This window comes from Theropithecus gelada, chromosome 5 (genome assembly GCF_003255815.1).
Source record: "Theropithecus gelada isolate Dixy chromosome 5, Tgel_1.0, whole genome shotgun sequence".
NCBI lineage: Eukaryota > Metazoa > Chordata > Mammalia > Primates > Cercopithecidae > Theropithecus > Theropithecus gelada.
Window position 1 is genome coordinate 181,385,996 of NC_037672.1, and position 21,392 is coordinate 181,407,387.

The 21,392-nt window shown below is 45.0% G+C and overlaps 1 protein-coding gene across 2 annotated transcripts in view; it reads right to left on the reverse strand.

Annotated features, from left to right (window-relative positions):
* The window catches only part of IRF2 (interferon regulatory factor 2), an 87,884-nt gene extending 68,544 nt beyond the window's left edge, over positions 1-19,340 (reverse strand). For both annotated transcript variants that reach the window (XM_025386247.1, XM_025386244.1), the window contains exon 1: positions 19,139-19,340. The gene's annotated coding sequence lies outside the window, so the exon portion shown is untranslated. The remainder of the gene's footprint in view (positions 1-19,138) is intronic.
* Between the last annotated feature and the right edge of the window lie 2,052 nt (positions 19,341-21,392).

Below are 21,392 nucleotides of genomic sequence, written 5' to 3' on the forward strand. Positions count from 1 at the left end.
AGAGCTACCGTGAGAAGAAATAGATAAAAGATAGTTTATGTTAGGAGGAAAAGTATGAGGTGAGATTTCCTTGGTCTCCCCTAAGACTTCCTCAAAGAAATTTCAAACAGTAGGGCCCGTGCTCCACCTAACAGCATTGACTAAGCCAGAGTGTTCCACAAGGAACAAGACAATGTCCAGGGTCCACCTTCTGTAATAGAAGCATATTCTCCACCCTGCACATTGTTGGCCAGATTAATCTCCCCAAATGGCTCCTCACCTTGCAGAAAATCCTTCCATGGTTCCACAATGCCCACTGAATAAAATACAGACTCCTGGCCACCATAATTCATCCCTATCCCACCTTTCTAACCTCTTATCCCACTGATTCCCTCCACCTTTTTCTTCTAACCCCTTATCCCACTGATTCCTTTCTTCTTCCTTCTCCCCCTCCCCCTCCCCTCCTTCTTCTTTTTGTTCTTTTTCTTTCCCTTTTTTTTTTTTTTTTTTTTTTTTTGTAGAGAAAGGAGTCTCCTCATGTTGCCCAGGCTGCTCTCGAACTCCTGGCCACAAGTGATCCTCCCATCTCAGCCTCCCAAAGTGCTGGGATTGCAGGCATGAGCCACTGCACTCAGCCTCCTTCCACCTTCTGATGCAACCAAAGCTTACAGCTCCACGTACTTGGCAACAGGCTTATCTCTGTATAAAGTCCTGTAAGGAGGAATCCCATCTCATTCATCCCAAAACATCAAGTACAGTAGCTTGCACATAATGACATGTAGTAATCACTCACTGATAAGAAAGTGGATGAATTCCTCCTGGGAAAACTCACTGAGGGCAAGGACTGAGGAGGATAAAGCAGATGATATTAACTATATGTTGTGATGGATAAACTTATGAACAAATGATAATCAAGGAAAACAAAATGACTACAAAAAGCATGCAACCGAAAAAACAACTTTACTATTTACATGCCATTTTCCGGGTGAATCCAGCTAAGGATGTTAATACACTTTTGAATTACGTTGGTTCAACTTTTCATTCCAAAAACCTTACCAGCCAACCACATGAAAATCGCTGTGTGCCAAGCATTATCTAAAGCTGTGTGGAGTATGCAAAGATGATGAAGACATGATCTCTGGCCTCCAAGGGGTTACCCTGCAAAGACGAAGGCAGGCACGTCAGCATTAAAGCAAGCTTTCAAGCAAGACGTGGTGTCCTGGAGGTGAGTCGAAGTCCCCGGGATGAGCACACTGGAGCGGGCGGCTGCCCTGCGGCCAGGCACCCACCGCCACTGCTCACACTGATTACGGGCGTCTGACACATTCGGTTTGGGTTCCCTCTCTGCATCAGACTCACCCCCACTGGTTCATTCGCCTCACAATAACGTGACTCTGCACTTTAAATAGATGAATGTTTTCAAAGGCCTATGGGGGAGTTTTAATATTTTATGTAAAAACCCAGAAGAAAGAGAGGACTCTGGAAGGCTTCCTAGAAGAGGGGACCTCTGAACTGGGCCTGGAAGCCGAGGGATCCTCAGGTGGAAGAGAAGAAAGAACATTCCCAAAAAAAGGAAGAACAACGACAAGGGCAAATGACCGGGGACGACCACATGTGTGAGCCATTGGTGATACAAAGAAGCTGCTCCACAGGGAACATGAGAGCCGCGGTAGAGAAAATGCTGGAAGGTTTCCCTGCAAGCTGCTAGTTCACAGTCAGCCATGTGTCCTTGCACCTTAGCGAGGGTCCCTGCCGACTAAGTGGAGGAAATCCCCCAGTCCAGCCAGGGCACACACCCGCTGACGCGCTTTCCTCCTGCTGCCCGGTCCGCCTTCCCTACCGGGAAACACCAGTGCCTGAGCCCAGGGGCACCAATGTCCTGCAGGCGTCTTTGTGTCTGGACAGGAAATAACAGTAGGAGGACCGAGTCAATCACTGCAACTGAATTCAGCCAACGCGTATGAGGGTACCGAGTCCACGCGAGTCATGTGGCTCAGCCCTCCACAACACATAACCGGTTCAAAACAGGCAGTTACTGACAATAGAGGCGAGACGGTGAAATACCGAAATAAACCACAGAAATATCTAGGCCTTTGAGTAACACCTTCCAATTTATCCCCCCAGGGAAGTGAAGACTCTGGCAAACATCCAATCAATGCCATCACCGCAGCCGGTCACCCCAGCTGTGAGGGCCTCGGCACCTGATGGTCACACCTCCCCAGCCACTCTGTAGCTGCGTGGGATGAAGAGTGTGAGGTGGTTTGGTTAAAACACGATGCAGGTGGAATAATACCTCCCAAGTATCCCACATGCTAGCCTCTGCGACCTGTGAACAGACTGTGTTATGTGACAAATGGGAATTAAGGAGGCAGTCGATTTAAAGGTTGTCTGTTGACCTTGACAGAGGTGAATTTTCCTGGATCATCCATGTGGTCACAATGCAGGGAAGAAGCCTCAGTATGGCACGGCCAGCTCCGGGGCTCCCTCCAGCTCCTGAGTCCCGCTGGCTAACGTTTGCACCTTAGGTGTTCTCCCAGCCCTTCCATGGCCTGGCGTGGCGTCACTCGGAGGACCTGGGGACACTCTGGGTGGATAGGAAGACCTGTCTTAACTTCTGCCCTATGAAGGCATTGTTTCTGGGGAGTCTTGCCATTATCTTTGATTCTCTAACTTGGGTTTCTTACCTGAATTGGAGCCCACTGTCTTGAATTCCTCCTCACTTGAGGATTATAAACTTATCCATAAACACTCTCTTTACAAACCGATTCAAACCAAACAAAAGATAGTACAAAAAATATTTTTGTACCTATTCATCATTTCCTCTTAGAAACTTATATAAAAGCACCTCAAAGACAGGCCTGGCTATTATCAAAGGCACGACCCAGTCCTTCCCGCAATGGACCACAGACTACAAATGCACACGCCTTAGAGCTCCTCTCCAACACTGCAGGTGCACAGCTGCGACACGCCCTGCTGCTCGCAGTCATTAGCTATCATTTTCTGAAATGCACAGGGGAAAATGTTCCAAATCCTCAATAACCTTCCAAAAGAAAAAAGAAAAAAGCTGGCTGTATCCTCGGAACAAAACCGTTTCTTACTGGGAAACAGGAACACATGCCCTGAGTGAGATATTTGCGGCCACCAGGAACTGGCTCTGACACTCCCTCCTTCATCTGTTTGTCCCAGCCACCCTGGAGAGCAGTCCATGCACCAGGAGCGGAAGAAACTGTCAACCCTTCATGTCTTTGCTCTTGCTGTTCTTTCAACCAAAAATGCCCTGTTCACCCACTGGCCACCAGATGACATCGCCTCCCTCCTTCCGGCCAGTCAGAAGTCAGTGGTGAGGCACGCCCCAGTTTCTCTGGTCAAAGAGATAGCTCTTAGTTCATGATGGGTAACTCCAGTAAATTAAAAAGAATAAAAAGAAGATACAGCTTCTTCCTCTTCTCTCCCTTAGCCTTTGGCTTGCTGTGCTTCCATGAAGCCCATCTTTCACTCTTTTCACGACCAGGAATGCTTATTTACCTGCTTGTCTCTCTAACCAAACGATAAGCTCTTTGAAAGCATGGATCCGAAATTTTCAGCTTTACATCTTCACAGCACAGGGCTTCACACACAGCTGTTCAAAAATGTCTGCTGAAGGAATGAATTCCTCTGAGGGTTTCATTTAAGATATTTGTTTGCAGAAGACAGTCTTCAATTTAATTTCATCATTATCATGTTTGTTTTCACAGTACTTAAAACTAATTTTAAGGATTTTAAAAATCTTTGCCCCAAGCCTAAAGAGAACAAAAATTTTTGCAACTCCTCTTACCACTCTGCTTCACAACACATAGATTATGCATCTTCTTCCAATTATGTACAACTCTGTTATAATCCACACATGACCTTGCCGGCTTATATTATTCAATAAAGTTCAACTTTTCAAAAGGATTGAGTAAAATGAAAAATTTCCACAGGACATAAAACTAAACCAACAATGAATCTGCTTCCATACAGCTGTGATAGTTCACTGAATTTCTTTATCTACTATAGCTCTTGTCAGAACAAATGAATGGCTTCTCATGCTGTGAACAATTCACAATAAATACACAAATGCTTTTATTCATTTTACTTAACAGATCTGTCATTATGGCAATTTTTTTTCATCTACTCAGTAATACTATTGAACCATTATTGAATGGATTATATTTAAATTCTTAAGCCCCCAAACGTTATTCTGAGGCTGCTTTTACTAATTTTTATCTTGAAATACCACAGAAGTGAAGAACCCTAAGGCCTTTTTCATGAGTCCCAAGCAGAGAGGTTACCACAAGGGCAGCCGCGACAATAAATTCACTACCATATTCAAGCACTGCTATTTTTCCTCTCACAAGACATTTCTGGATTCAAAATACAACAGAAAAAAATTATTTACTGCACAGTTCGACAAAACATACTGAGTACTTAACCTGGTCACAATACACTGAGCAGGTTACTTGATTTCTGCAGCTGAAAAAATGAAGGGAAGGGGCTGGCAATCGTCGCTACGGAAACTCCCAATTGCAGCATGGTGCAAGAAGGGAAGGTACTTTCTATCAGATTCTCACTTACCCATGCGCTCCGATTTACTTCACTCCAGCATAAGTGAATTCCCCACACTGTGCTTCATCAGCTTTACAGCATCTCAAAATTCTAAAAAAGAACATTTTGCCACATGCTACATATATTGTAATGGGGAGAATCTTAGTTTCTCAGACTTACTAGTGTGTCATTTTCAAAACCACAAAAGGAATGACTCAAACCTACAGCTCAACAACAACAAGAAAATCAAAAATGAAGAAAGCCCTTGAGACATCCCTCCTAAGAAGATAGACAAATGGCTAGGAGCGCATGAAAAGGTGCTCAGCATCATTAGTTACCGGGGAAATGCAAATCAAAACCTTCATGAGCTACCACTTCATACCTATTAGGGTGACCCTATCCAAAAAAAAAAAAAAAGATAATAATAACAAATGTTTGCAATAGGTGTGGAGAAGCTGGAACCTGTGTGCATTGCTGGTGGGGATGCAAAATGGTACAGCTATGGAAAACAATTTGGTGGCTCTTCAAACGGTCAACATAGGATTACCGTATGACCCAGCCATTCTACAGAATTGAAATAACTGAAAGCAGGGACTCAAACAGATACTTTTATACCAATGATCACAGCAGCCTTATTCACAATAGCCAAATTAATAAGAACCCCAGTGTCTATCAAGAGATGAATGGAGGAACACAATGTGGGAATATTACTCAGTCTTAAAGAGGAATGAAGTTCTGATGCGTGCCACAACATGGATGGACCTGGAAAACATTCTGCAGAGCGAAATAAGCCAGACATGAAAAGACAAAGACTGTATGATTCCACTTACATGAGACACCCCGAGTGGTCAAATTCACAGACAGAAAGTAGAATGCTGGCTGCCAGGGGCTGCAGGAAGCAGAGTTACTGTTTAATGGGTATAGAGATTCTGATCCAGATACTGAAAAAGTTTTGGAAATGGATGGTGGTGATGGTTAGGCAACCTTGTGTATGTCATTAACGTCACCAAATTATACACTTTAAGATGATTATAATGGTAAATCTTGTTATGTAAATTTTACCACAGTTTAAAAAAGAATGCTTCAACATGCATTTATGACTTCCCTACTTGCTGCCACTGTTTCCTTCAGTCCTTTTATGGATGATAATTATTCCTTAATTTCAGGCAACTTAAATATTCACTATGGTCAAACACACACACGCACGCGCACACACACACACGCAAAGAGAGAAAATGAGGCATTTTCAAAATGAAGTAAGGGCCACTTTTCCCTTCAAGGTGAAAGTAGGACCTACCTAGAAAAAGAGCTACATAAAATCCCTTCTAGATCCATGTGGGGAAGCAAACAAAGGAACTTACAAATATACTCTATTAGGCTGTTATTTTAAATAAGCAACAGTAACTCTAGAGCACTAATGGGAAGCCTTAAAAAAATCTTTTTATTTTGAAATTATTTCAAATCCACATAAGAATTTCAAAAATAGTGCCAAGAGTTCCTGGATATCTTTCATCAGCTTCCTTCAGTTTACCGTGGGGGGCAGGAGCACTGATTCTGCAGCTCTGCTGGTTACAGTGTCTCCCCACAAGGGAAGGGGAAGTAGAGAGGGGAGATAATTATCAGGATTTAACCGCATCAGTTTTCCTTAATGACAAAAGACACCAGACCATAGTTCCACGTTCCAAACTCAATGTGAGACAATTGTGGAAAACAGAAAGAACAACAAAACAATACATTGTTTTATGCCTATTTTACAGTCTATTAAGAATCTGTTCTTAAAATAAAATAAAATAAAATGTATACACTTGGCAAAAAATCTGTCACATTAGCACTGTGGCTTCCCCTACAGTCTGAAACAACCCCACAGGGCCCACGGAAGAACTCTAAAAGGGATTCACAGATAAGTAAAATCGTTTCTGGAACTGTCATCTTACTTGCCTCATTGTGTTTTCTCTATCTGGATAAATTAGGCTCCTCACGCTAAGGAATGCAGACCATCTACCTACCTGGCTACCTCAAATCCAAAAGGATTACTTTTCTTTCATTTTATATCTCCCTCTACATACAGTTAGCAGAGAATAAACACCCACTAAATAAATGACTGAATGGATGAATGATCAAAATAGTCAACTGTTTCAGTTGAGCACTCTCCTCTACCCCATCTCCCAAACTGCAACGACTTTCAAGACAAAAAAAAAAAAAAAAAATCGTAATGCATTAAAAGCACCTGTAAGTTAAGTAAATCCTCTCCTATAACATTTTCAATTCGCCCTGACTTCACCAATCGTCAGGATGACGGCACCCAAAAGTGGAAAGAGCAGGTCATCTACATTCCCTACAGGGGCCTTCCTCGCAGGCTCCCCAAATTTCCAGCCTCTACAATGGAGAGAAGAAAGAGGAGCAGCAGTCCTGACGCACATCCCCAGGTGTCCAGCCTCTGTCTGCCTTCTAGGGCCTTACCTTCAAAGGTCAGCTAAACAGTGTGTATGAGTTAAGTTTTCCCATATGAACAAAAATCCCAGCATCCCAAGAAAAAGCCAAAAAGATTTACCTTCAGGACTATTATTTTAAACTGAGATTATGCTTTGCTGTTCTTCTGTCAGTTGCAAATCCCCAAACCTACTAGAATTCACTTAAAACTAATCTACAGTGTTTTCATTGGAAGAAAGCAATCAGGAAAGCTCTGAGCCACGGAGCAGCTGGGAATTTCGTTGCTGAAGGTTTGGTTTAGTCTTTATTTTTCTAGCTGCTGGCCCTGCTAACATGATTCCATGAAGGTCGCATTTAATCTTGCAGAGAAAAGCTACCTAAGCAGTTCTTAGGTAGTCTTCAGTAAAAATAAATTGCCTTGGCTCTCTGGATAAGTCTGTTGCTTCAACCCAATAATTACAGTCAAAGAGAACAAATGAAGGCAACTGTAAAATACTATACTTGATTTCAAAAGAATTTCATGGCGTAGATGTCATGGGCTATGTTTGTTAATAACAAAGTTATTGTTAACAAAGAACCCATGGAAAGAGTTGCAGCTTCCAAATGTTTATCTCTGGTTCATCACCAAATATAGCTTATTTATACTTACAAGAAGGTACTAGTATCATCATTGGAACTTAAATATCAAAGGAATGAACTGATAAGATTTTTTAAAGTTCTGGATACAAAGGAGAAAAACCAAACAATTTTTCACCTTCTGGGTATGGAACCCCTAATACAAAGTGACAAATCCTAATGCAAAGTGACAAATCCTAATGTTTATGTGTTCAATTCATATACCATTAGGTTTCCAGTACAAACTAGATGCCATCCTTCCTGAGCTGGAATTCAGCCTTTCAAGCTAACCTTTGCTTTACAGCTGAAAATCAAATAAACTAATATTTATCTAGGTCTTAAAGGTGAGGAATGCAAATACATCGGACTGGATCCTGGCTCTCAAATAACTTACCACATAGGTGATACAAATGGAAAAATCCAAATAATCAAAGATGTTCTTAACAGTTCAAGAGTCTAGAAAACATTCATCTCATCAAGATGCAGATAGCTAACTACCCTAGGAATGGGACGTATAGTATGCTGCTTCTACAGAAATTCAGAGCATTTCATTGTTTTAGGCTAAAGAGATCAGGTACGGTTTGTGGGGAGAGGCACAAGGAGATTCATACAGTTGTGATCAAAACAACCACTCCAACTCTACTTTCCTTCAGTCCTTTCAGGACTGCACTAAAACTTTCCCCCTGTATTCTCTTCACACCTTAATTCATTCCCTTATGCTGCACCAACCAAGATGGTAGCCACCAGCCAGATGGGTCTACTGTGCACTTGGAATGTGGCTGGGCTGAATTAAGACAGGCTATGGGTGTAAAGGACACGTAGGATTTTAAATACTCAGTATGAAAAAAGAATGTAAAATATCTCATTAATATTTTTACATTAATGACATACTGAAATATTTTAGATAAAATGAGTTAAATGAGAAATATTATTACAATTATTTTTACCTACTTTTTACTTTTCTAAGTGGCTACTAGAAAATTAAAACTATACATGTGGCTCACATTATATTCGTATTGGACAATGTTGTGTGTGTATATATATGTATACACATGTGTATATATGTACATATGTGTGTGTGTGTGTATATATGTGTATATATATGTATTTTGATGGGCTATGCTACGGCATTCAGCCTCTGAACTCATAACGGTCACGCCCAATCCTACTTCCATAGCAATCTAAAAACGTCTCCACATTCATAAAGAGAGTGAAACTATTCTAATATTTTTTTCAGATAAAAATTGGAGATTTGAGGTCTTCAGTTGTGAAAAGTCAGAGGTCACACTCTGATTAAGTTCTACTGTCATTCTCCAACAGAGGTCTTTTAAAGGCAGGTGTGAGGGGAAAATAAAGCTTCCCAGGCTTCTTTCCGGACTCCTCAGAGTTCCTATAAAATGCCTTCACCTCCTAAGATACAGAAATGAATACAATACAAAGGGAAAGAATGTATAGGACATGAAGCTAGGGAATGCATATGATACGAAGATAGGGACCGTTTAGGACACATGAAGATAGGGACCGTATAGGACATGAAGGTAGCGACTATATAGGACATGAAGATAGAGAAGGTACAGGATATGAAGACAGGGACCATTTAGGACATGACGGTAGGGGATGTATAGGATATGAAGATAGGGAATGTATAGGACATGCAGATGGGGACTATATAGGATATGAAGATGGGGAATGTTTAGGAAATGAAGATAGGGAATGTATAGGATATGAAGATGGGGACTGTTTAGGACATGAAGATAAGGAATGTATAGGGTAGGAAGACAGGGACCAAAAAGGGTCTGAAGGTTGGAACATATATGACATGAAGGTAGGGAATGTATAGGATAGGGAATGTATGGGATATGAATATAGGAACCATATAGGATATGAAGATAGCGACTGTATAGCATATGAAGACAGGGAATGTGCAGAACATGAAGACAGGGACTATATAGGACATGAAGACAGGGAAAGTATAGGATGCGAAGATAGGGAAAGTTCACTCTCACTTCCCCTACAAACATTTTATACTTCACTTACCATGAGAATTAGATCTGTAGCCATTTGTGTACATTAAATGCTCTTTTCCAAAAGGATAATAAAACCTCTAATCTCCTCAAGAGGACCAAATAGTTTCAGCCTGGAGTGGTTCCCAAGGTGCTAGGAAGACCTATCTCCCTAGGCATGTGTGTTTCAAAAGGAATAAAAAACAGACCTTGGAGACATCCCCAGGTTGTAAGTGTCTCACATTCTAAAAGGTCAGGATAAGACCCCTGGAACCTTTTCATCCCATGTCAGGGGAGCTAAGGTGTTTTTTGTTTGTTTGTTTTTCCTTTTTCTTTTTCTTTTTTTTCTCTCTCTCTCCTTTTGGGACGGGAGAGGGACAGCTGCTCTGTCCCTGTCAACAGAGTGCAGCCCACATGTACATTCCATCAGTTTTCAGTGTCACCTAAGGGTCCAGGTTTAGGGGCCTGACACAGCAGTGTCACCGAAACTGCTGCCCCGGTTGTAAATATCAACAAGGAACTCTCTTCTCCTACCCAGGTGTTTTGTGTTTCTGTAGTATTCATATGTATAAAGAATGTTAACTGTAAAGTGAGATCATATCTCAAGCCCTTCACAGTTACTGACAAAACATTATGTCCCAACTTCACCAAAAAGCCACCCATCTAAGTGTCTCCAAGTAGCCACAGCTGTCTGAGGACAAGGGCTTCCAACAGCCCGGCTAGGAAAGCCCTGGCTCTAGAGCCTGGTCCACACGTGGAGGCAGAAAGGCTCGAGAATGGCCCGTCCCTGCACAGCCTCCTCCTCAGCAGCACCCAGTGTGTTCCTCCTAACCTATCGTGGACCAGAGGTCAGGGCAGAGATGCCCTATGAGCACTGTCTTGAGAATATTCTTCTGGTTAAAAGGGTAATTGGTAATTGTGCTTGCTGTTTTAAATTTGGAAAGTACAAAAATGTTTCAAGGAGGAAAAAAAAGCCACACACTCACAATTCCACCATCAAAAAGGTATGTTTCCTTCCGGGTTTTTTTAAATACACCAATATACACACACGTTTTTAAAATAAAATTAGAAGCATAATTTCACATTCTTTTTTCCCCACCCAACCAACATAGATCATAAATATTTTCCCGTCACTAAATGCTGCTCGAAAACACGAGCTTTGTAAGTTACCTATACGCTGTCTGGATGTGCCGTAATTCGTTCAAATGTGTCCCTACTGTTGGATATTTAAGTTGTTTCCAAGTTTTTATATAACAGAAGCTAATTCAATAAACATCCTTGTACATAAATCTTTGTTCCCATCTCTGGTTACTTCACGTAAGTAGGTTCCAAGAAGCAGAATTACTGGAACAGAGAGCTTAATATTTTTAAGACTTTAAGTATATAGCACCAAGGTAAATTCCAGAAAGTTTATTTCAATGTAGAATCCCGACTACAGTCACTGTGGAGAACCGAGTGCCCAACTCAGTGACCCACACTACCCAGTTATGGAATTCACAGTTCAGTTTCAACTTGTCCCATCTGTTCTTTAGGAAAACATATTATCAGCCCATTCTATGTCCCTGATTCCATATTTAACTCCCATAATCGGAATGGCACAATTACATTGATTTATCATTACAAACTACAAATATGAATGCATTAAATTATTACATGTGCCCTGAAAATATGTACATCTATTATGTATTCTTTCAAGAATTTAAAAATAAAATAAAAACAGTACCAAGGAAGATCAGTATGGGGGGAGAAGGGCCTAAGAGAGCCATTACGGTATTTCCGTGGATGCCTCCAAAGGCAACTTTAGATTGAGTTTGGGGCCTCACATAGTGAGTATCAATTTCCCCATCCCCAAACAATGCATCAACACCGGCACAGTTATACATTCTGAGATGTGCACCATTAAGCAATTTTGTCATTGTGTGAACATCACAGAGCGTACTTACACAAACCTAGATGGTGTAACCTCCTACACACCCAGGCTTATGGTATGGCCTATGGCTTCCACGCCGCAAACATGTACTGCAGGTTACTGTACTGAGGCCTATAGGCAACTGTAGCACAATGGCAAGTATTTGTGTATCTAAACATAGAAAAAGGTAGAGTAGAAGTCTGATATTATAACCTTATGGGGCCATAGTCATGCATGTGGTCCACTGTTGACCTAAATGTCATGATGCAGCAACATAACTGTACCCCTACGGTGACTTCAACCATGTCTCCAAGTGACAGCTACTCACAACTTCATGTTTCCTTGTAGAATAATGTCCGCAGCTGCCTAGCAGTTTTCCCATCAGCCTTTATCATCCCCAGGATAAAAGGGTCTAACCCCAAAGTCAGCAGTGGACGGTCCTCCAGTCTTTTGACTGGTCCTTGGGTTATTACTAATTACCTAACCAACTTCAACTCACCCCTCCGACCTCTAACACTCTTTCAGTGACATTTGTGCAGAAAATCTCCCTGCCTGATTCTCTCTTCCCTCTCTCCCATTCAAGAATCCAGGAGGCACTAGTCACCTGTTTCCTTTTCATCACCCCATCCCCCAACTCTCACTTTCCAACAGCCTCCCATTCCTATCACCCAACACACCCATCATATCTAGGTGTTAAGACGCTCTCTTATCACCACTGTAATTTTTCTCATCTTCTCCAATAGATCTAGGATAAAAAGGACAAAAGAACTCTTTCAAAAATAACAAGGTAGATATTACTTGAAATAAAGCAATTTGTATGCAGTTCCTCCTCATCTGAAAGGTCAATCTCATGAAATGGGAAAATCGGTAGGATTGTAAGGTTAGGGGACCAGGACAGCGTATTCTATCTACAGAGTACTTCTTTGGATCTTCCCAAAATCTGACATTCATAAGAACAATTAAAATGTACGCTCAATAAGAACAAATTAAAATGTATGCTCATCTCTCCTTTGATGGCATTAGGTGTGCGAGTATCAAATGCCTTCAGCAGATAGCAACAGAGTGTTAAGTATGCCCAAACGAAATTATTTACGAAAATTACACAGAAAGTAGTTAATTCTCAAAAAATCTTCATTTAATGAAAACAGGACAGGCTTTATCACACAAAATCCTAAATTAAGGTATTTTGCTGAACTAGTCTTGCCTCTGGGATAAAAATACTTAGAATCCATAATCAGAAAGAACCGCACACACCTGCTTCTCATCCGCAGACATTCTCTGTCAACTCTGCTCTTTCTTGCTTATCAGAAGGGAACACTAAACTGATAAAAGCGTTACAAACCAAAACAGAAGCAAAACCAAACCAAACACCTAATTATCCATGGCCTTCCTGGACAAAGAGGCAAATACATAAAATAAAGTCCTTCTTGCCTCTTCAAAATGGAAAATTCAGCTGGGCGTGGTGGCTCATACCTGTAATCCCAGTACTTTGGGAGGCCGAGGCAGACAGATGACCTGAGGTCAAGAGTTCAAGACCAGACTGGTCAACATGGCAAAACCCTGTCTCTACTAAAAATACAAAAATTAGCCAGGCGTGGTGGCGGGCACCTGTAATCCCAGCTACTCGGAAGGCTGAGGCAGGAGAATCAGTATAACCCAGGGAGTGGAGGTTGCAGTGAGCCGAGATCACACCACTGCACTCCAGCCCAGGAGACAAGATCAAGACTCTGTCTCAAAAAAGAAAAAAAAAGGAAAATTCAATGTATCACAAACTTAACATGAGTCCCATTTCTGTAGGGCAAGCAAGGTCGAGTGGGCAGAGCCAACACAGTGACCACAGGCCCCTGTCCAAAGAGCTCTTTAAAATGTGGAAAGAGGTTTCATCTGAGCCGAGGAAGAGATCAACTATTTGGCCCTGGGAAGAGATCCTTGATTAGGTGGCTTTCCATTTTTGCTCTGGGAGAGACTAGGGAACTAGGGAGACTAGGGAACAGGGATCCAATGGTGAATAAGAGGCTCGCTATTCAGGGCAGGAAGGGGAAGGAGGGAAAGGGGGCTATAGATAATCTCAAATCTAAAGGGTCCTGTGTAATTTCTAAAAGTCCCCTCCCCAGGCGATTTTCATTACACACATAGGTTGTCTCCTAAGGAAGACAGAACTATCCAGCCACATTTTACAGAGTGAAAACTTCCAAAGGGGGAAGTGATTGGATTACTAAAAGGCCACTCTAGGCATCTGAATTCATGCACCTTCCACCACAGAGCCTTGTACACTGCTGGCTGTCAACAAATATTTAATAAACAAATGAAATAATAACACAATGTCTGCATTTAAGAAAACTGTTGAATGTGTTACTATGTTTAACAAAATCAATTATTCATTTAAAATAATTGCTTGGGGTCCCTGGATCCCTAAGCAGACCTCAAGTTATTGATGGATGGCCCCAGCTAGTCTCAGTGCCTCAGAAAGCCTCACGGGATGGTGAGTTTCTCTACACAGAGCTGGCCAGCCTGTCCAACACACCACGGGTCTCTACATTTGGCTAAACAAGATCAACTAGATTTGATGACACCCGTTTTTCTCAAGGCATTCAGGAGTTCTGACTGAAAGTCATATGTGTTTCTGAGGAATAAAAACGGGCACAAGGGCCAGGTGCAGTGGCTCACGCCTATCATCCCAGCACTTTGGGATGCTAAGGAGGGAGGATCATTTGAGGCCAAGGGTTTGAGACCAGTCTGGGCAACATAGCAAGACCCTGTCTCTACACAAAAATGTATGTCGGGCTTTGGGGTGGCACATGCCTGTTGTCGCAGCTACTCAGGAGACTGAGGCAGGAGGATCACTCGTGCCCAGGAGTTTGAGCCTGCAGTGAGCTATGATCGAGCCACTGCACTCCAGCCTGGCCGACAGAGTGACACTTTGACTCTAATAAAAGAAAAAGGGTACATGAAGTCTTCTTAAATAAACACAATTTGTTTCAGAGACAGTTTGTCATAAGATGGAGCTTCTGAGGGGAAACGTTATTTTGAGGGGATCTTTGAAGGTCAATGCCAAGACTTCAGGCCTGCTGCTTGCTCTGAATCCAAAGAGCCCCAGATGGAGTCCCAGGGACAAAGGGGACCTGTGAGCTGGGTTTCCTGCTTGTGTGTTTTCCTTGGTACTCTATAAAAAATACTGGCTTCATGTTCAAATCTGGACCCTGTATGTTATTCATCATTCTTTGTTCTTTGGTAATAAATTAAAGTTTGATGGAACCTCCTCACCCACTTTTCCATCAGTCATTCCTGCCACCAGAGCCACTCCTCAATTCAGCACACTATGCATTAAGCTGGCATCGTGCACCGACCACTGATTACACTCAGGCCAAACACAGGGGGCCAACGGGGCAGGCAGAGACGGAAGGTCCTGACCTCCTATGCCTGTGAGAAAGGAACATCGTGTCCCATACAGATGAAAAGAAGAACTAATTTTTACTAATAACTGACATTTCACCACAGTTTTGTTTATTTGCATATATTATGTATTTTAATATAGGTTATAAATATATACTATCAGTTATATTTACTTTCATGTATGTTGTCACATATACAGTGTTGGGCACACAGTAAGCATTCAATAAATGCACATGAGCCAAGATGGTAAAGCAGGCCGGTGCGGGAGCTTATGCCTGTAATCCCAGCACTTCAGGAGGCTGAAGTGGGCAGATCACCTGAGGTGAGGAGTTCGAGACAAGCCTGGCCAGCATGCTGAAACCCTGTCTCTACTAAAAATACAAAAATTAGCCAGGCATGGTAGCACACGCCTGTAATCCCAACTACTCAGGAAGCTGAGGCACAGGAATTGCTTGAACCTGGAAGCAGAGTTCTGCAGTGAGCTGAAATTGTGCCACTGCACTCTAGTCTGGGCGACAGAGCAAGACGCTGTCTCAAAAAAAAAAAAAAAAAAAAAAAAAAAGATGGTAAAAGCAAAATACTAAAATCAGCCCAGTGCACACCTGCAATGGCAGATAATGAAGAAGCTGACACGAGAGTGAAGAAGATTCAGACTAAACCACAGAGAGGCTTGGGAAGATTTTCTTATCTGATAGAAAGAGGGAAAATACATTGGTCCAATCACTATTATTTCCATATCATTTGGTCTCCATGGATACCACCTAACTTTCCTTCTGAAAGGAAGAAATTCACTGACAATATCGGGTTTCACTGTTAAATATTTTTTGATACTTTACATAAAACAGTTATTCCATGTTTAATCTTTTATCATTATTTATGTACGCTCAGAAGTAAAATCCCTCCTTGCTGGAAATTCCATGAGAAAGACAGTGTCTAATCCAGTCATGATTATCTGGCCCTTTTACATTAAGAATAATCTGATAGAATTTTGAAAGTTAACGCCTTACACATTTGTAGACTGCCATAATTTATGCAATGTTCTTTCATATACAGTATCTCAATTGTTCATGAAAGCAACACTATGAGACATAGTTAAGAATTATTATTACCCTCCTTACAGGTAACCCCAAAAGGTAATAACTGTATGTATTTTTTGTTGTTAATGATCAGCTCACTAACCAGAACACAACCTAGCATAAAGATACTGTCTTTCTCGCTGTCAGTTGAGTACACAGAGGCTACCACTGTGTCTGGCTTTTAACAGATGTGCTAAGGATATTTATTGAGTGTCTACCTAAATTATCTCGTCTGCGTTAAGCCCTTTTTGGTATAAGGTAGATAAGGGAACTATAACCCAGATACCCAATTTAGATAGAGTACAGTGGTTTTTCACTATCAAAAGCATATTATGTGAAAATGCTCTAAAAACAACAGAGTTTTGTACGAGATGACGTTAAGAATAAAAACATAACATCGTTGGTAACATGAGAAAATTGATGCACATCAAATGTGGAGTATCCAAAGTTTCTATTTTTCCAGTAAGTTCAAACATCTTTCGTTCTGGTGCGCTATTTGCCTAATAAAGTGTTTCAGAAAGTGGGATAAAGGTGGGACCATTGTTCATAGGGCTGTCAGAACTTCATGGCACACATGTGTTTGCCATAATTTGCTTCCAGTTTGACTACAAATCCTTGCTTTTGATTATGATGACATTTTTACAAGTAAGTAAATCTGAAATAACTGGAACTTTCTCTAACAAAAAAATGACAACTCACTGAGAATGAAATATGTAAATGTTTAATTTTAACAAGCAGTTACAAATCGTAACAGACAAGAACTCTTGGATCTAAGAGACCAAAATGTAATTTCTTACACAACAAAGTTACAAGTTATAATCGTTCACTAATTACGTGAAATTCCGGACTTTGACACATCAATCAATAGATGTTCCAACGTTCCCCCCAGAGATCCCAGCTCAAGTCTTAAATATTTCATCTGCTGAAGTTTCCTCAGAAAAGGCTCCTTTTCCCAGGGTTTTTTAGGTTTCTATTTTTGCCCCTTCTCCCCCTAAAAGAAGAATAAAGGAAAGTTGGGGAAATCAGAGAATCCTGAATCTTCGTGCGCGGTGAAGTTAAACAGTCACCCTCTGGGCCTGGTGGGGATAACTGCATCTGCCTGGCATCAAGGTTATCCACCGCCTGGTCTAACCCCCGACCCCCTTGTGCACCTGCCCTTAAGCACCAAAAACTGAACTGCTCGAAGAGAACCTACAGTAGATAGGAAAACTAGTAACTGACTGCAGGCTTGACAGCAGTCTCGGTGATTCCTGAAAATCCACAACAGGAAATCTAACGATCCTCCATCCCTCCTGGCCATTCATCAAAAGCAGACGAGTCACAGCCATAGGGAGGCCGGTGGCTGAAGACGAAATGCCAGCACCACTTTTCCTCATTTAGAACTGAGTTTTCTCCTTCCATAACCAAGGACAAGGAGCAACCGGAGGGAGGTGGTTGAAGAGGGAGGGGGCGGGTAATATGTCCCCAAGTTTCAGACAGTAGCGGGTTAGAAACGAGCGAAAGCCACCTCGCTCTTCTGAGCTACCTCGGCTGCCAGTCCCCGGGATCACATCCGCAGCCGATCGCCAAGGGTCCGGCCTACACAGACTGACCCGGGCGTTTCACCTGGTGCCCGACCACGGCCCTGGCGCCCGGCCCAGGCTGCCAGCCTCCTTCCCCTCCCCCGCTTCTTAGGGAACAAGGAGGAGACGGTGGCAAACGCACCCAGACCGGGGGCCAAGGGGAGACGCCGGCGCGTGCTGGGAGGGGCATGAGTTACACCCGCGACCCTTGGAACTTGGAACGGCTTCCCCAGCCCTGGCGGGCGCTGGCCCCCAGACGGTGCCACTGGAAGCAGGCGGGCGCCGCGATTGGCCGCCGCCGGCTTCACTCGGTGGGCGAGCCCTACCGGCGAGGCGGAAAGGAAGTGGCGGCCGCCGCGGCTTTGCACCAACCATGTTCGGCCAGCGGGCGAATGTCACCCGGCGCCCGGAGCCGGGTCGGAGGGCACGGGGCGGGCACTCGCGTCCCCACCCCGCCGCGGCCCGCGCCCCGGGACCCCGAGGGGACGCCGGCCCCCACGGCACCGCTCGGTCCCCGGAGGCTCCCCGCCCCCACCTCGCCCGCTCCGTAGCCGAGGCGGGTCAGGCCCAGCGCGCGAGGCCGGCCGGGGGCGCCTGCGGGGACCCGGGGGCGCACGGCGCTAGGCCGCGGCCCGGGCGGCTGACCCCTCGGCGCGGTGCCCTCCCGGGACGCGCCGCCCGAGCCCCTCGCGCGCCGGGACAAGTGCAATGACAAAGCCCCAGGGCCCGACCGGGCGCTGGCCGGCGGGAAGGAGGACGCGGCGTCCCTTCCGAGCGGCGGCGGCGGCGGCCCAGCCCCCAGGAAGCAGGGCGCGTCGGCCAGGCCCGGCGCCCGGCCCGGCTCGGAGCCCGCCCTCCCGCCCGGGCCGCTGGCACCCGACGCCTGCGACCCGACTCCGAGCCCGGCAGGCAGGCGAGCCCCGGGACCGCCGCGGGGCGCCCCAGCAAGTTTCCTCTGGCCGTGGCTGGAGGCGCTCCTCCCGGCCGGGGCGCGGGCGCGGGCAGCCGGGCGGGCGGCGGTGCCTGCTTATTTACGCTGGAGGCAGCCTGGAGAGACGCCGCCGCGGGCACCGAGAAGGACCCGCTCCCCTCCTTCGGATCCGCTGACGGCGGTGGCTGCACACACACGCGCGCACACACAAATACGCACATACACACAATTTTGTTTTAAATGAGGCCCGACTCCAGCGGACCTGCACCCCCACACACAACACCTGGGGCGCAGAAGCACACACAGCAGGTCTGTGTCCATGGAGCCACCTCTCCGCATCTGCAAATCCAAAAGTGAAATTAAACCTCCACCAACCTCCTCCTCCTCCTCCTCCTCCTCCCTCTCTACCTCCTCCTCCTCCTCGCAGCCTCAGCAGCCCCAGTAGCAGCAGCAACAGCAGCAGAACCTGCTTCCCCTAAAATCAGACGATCCATAATTGCGCCGACTGTTCCTCCAAAAATCGGTATTAATATTTATGAACCCCGGCATTTTCCGTCTGCAAAACATCGTGTCAAGGCATCAGGACACGCATACACACACGGCCCCCCACAGTCCCCAGAAACATGCCCTCGAGAGAAACACACGCACAGTCACAACTATTATTTGAAAAATGTTACCTCTCAGTGTGCTTTTTTCACGCTACCAATACAATTCCGCAAGGTATAAGTGTTGCTAGGGTGTGTGAAATGGAAATGAAAGCCCGTCAGTTGAATAATCGCAGGAGCAAAACTAAAAGTTACTCCCCGGCTTGCCTGAGAACAGTCCAGATCGAAAGCAAAACAAGGAGAGGAAACTGCGAAGAGCCGCGGCTGGAAATCCCCCCACCCCCCGCCCTCCTCCGGCCGCGCTCCCTCCCTCGCCTCCCCTCTCCGCCCTCCTCCCTCCGCCCTTCCTCCCCAGTGTTTGTTTCAAGCTTGTGCAACCAGGAGGTGGAGGCGGAGGGAGGGCGCGAGCGGCCCGGCCGGGAGGTGCGGAAGTTCGCCGCCGCAGCTCATTGGCGGGCAGCGCCGCTTTCATCATTTCTCGGAAAAGTCAATTTCATTTTCGCTTCCCCAGGTCGCGGCGGCGGGAGCAACAAGCAGCGGCTCGTGAGTCGGTGGCTCGCACCCAGGGGCGCCCGCACGCGCCGCTAGAGCGCCCGAGTCGCGGTCCGGGGTGGGGGGCGCAGGCCCGCGGCGGTAGGGGAGGAGGGCGGGCACCCGACTGCCCATCCTCAGGGTGGCCTGAAGGTTCCAAGAGGGCGTCCGGCGAAAGCACGGGGCTCCGACCATCCGGTTAGCAGGGCTGGTGTGACTGCTTAGAGCGAATGAAAATTCGTTTTGTGACGCTGACCACTTCCAAGGAATGAAAGGAGCAGTCAACCGAAACGACAGCATTGCTTGCGTCCTTACCTAATTGGAACCTTACCCGTGGTTGAGGGTGCCACCATTGGAGGGGCCGCCCCGCCCTCTGACACCACCGGGCACTCCGCTCCACTTAGTAGCTAGAACGAAAAGGAGGCCCATCCCCCAGTAAGTCACAGCCCACGCCAAGATGAGTTATGGAGCCTGTGCGACCGAAGTTTCTTCATTGCAGGGCGAGGTGGACAAGGGTGTGAGTTACTTTGACTTCAAGACGTCTTGGTGGCGGCTGGTTCTGAGAGAGGCTTTATACTGGAGCACTTCCAGCAAAATTCGGCTTGGGCCTCCTTAACTCACCGGCTGGGCACCCTTGGCCTCGGTTTTCAGCCAAAGCCTAAGGCCTCAGTTTTCAAGGCTGTAAATGGAAGTAAATGAGAGAAGAAGGTACAGCCCGCGTTGACAGGTGCAGCAAGCAATGCAACTTCCTTGGGACCTACCCTTTGTGGTTCCTTGCTTTAAAAAAAGTGTAGATTCACATTTAGTTAGATCTGTTTCTTCCTCGCATGCAGTTTCATCAGTCTTTTCCCAGACTTCTGTATTCAACAGAGAAAGTTCCTTCCTGGGAGACCATAGCTGTTTGTATGTAAACAGTTGCCTTAAAAAAAAAAAAAAAAAGAGAAAAAAACTCCAACACCTCTCTGTCACAAAAGTATTGAATTATATAGACTGGAAAAATGGAAGTATCCAAAACGTGTGTGGTAAGGAAATAGCTAAGGGTTCAGGATTCTGTTTTGTGACTCTGGTCTCAGAAATAGACCTCACATACACATTATTCCTTATCCCCTCTATTGTAATATTCACTTTTTTTTTTTTTTTTTTTTAAGAGACAGGGTAGGCTGGGCGTGGTGGCTCATGCCTGTAATCCCAACACTTTGGGAGGCCGAGGCAGGAGGATCACCTGAGGTCGGGAGTTCGAAACCAGCCTGACCAACATGGAGAAACCCTATCTCTACTAAAAATACAAGATTAGCCAGACATGGTGGTGCATGCCTGTAATCCTAGCTACTCAGGGAGGCTGAGGCAGGAGAATTGCTTGAACCCAGGAGGCAGAGGTTGTGGTGAGCCGAGATGGTGCCATTGCACTCCAGCCTGGGCAATAAAAGGGAAACTCTGTCTCAAAAACAAATAAAAAAAGAAGAGAGAGAGAGAGGGTCTTGCTCTGTCACCCAGGCTGTGCTATATCATAGCTTACTGTAACCTTGAACTCCTGGCCTCAAGCGATCCTCCTGCCTCAACCTCCCAAGTAGCTGGGACTATAGGCCTGCAACAGCGCCTGGCCCAGCCACTGACTGTCTTATGTCATATAGCAATGATCACTAAGGTAAAGTCTATACAAACTGTAGAATAGTTGTCATTCTTTACCCAACCCGGGGACACAAGTTAAAAACCTAGTATTTTTTTTTTTTTTTCTGTACCAAAACAATCGTCTTCCTTTATTTTCCCTGGAGCGGGAAGAGGAGAGTCGAGAGGA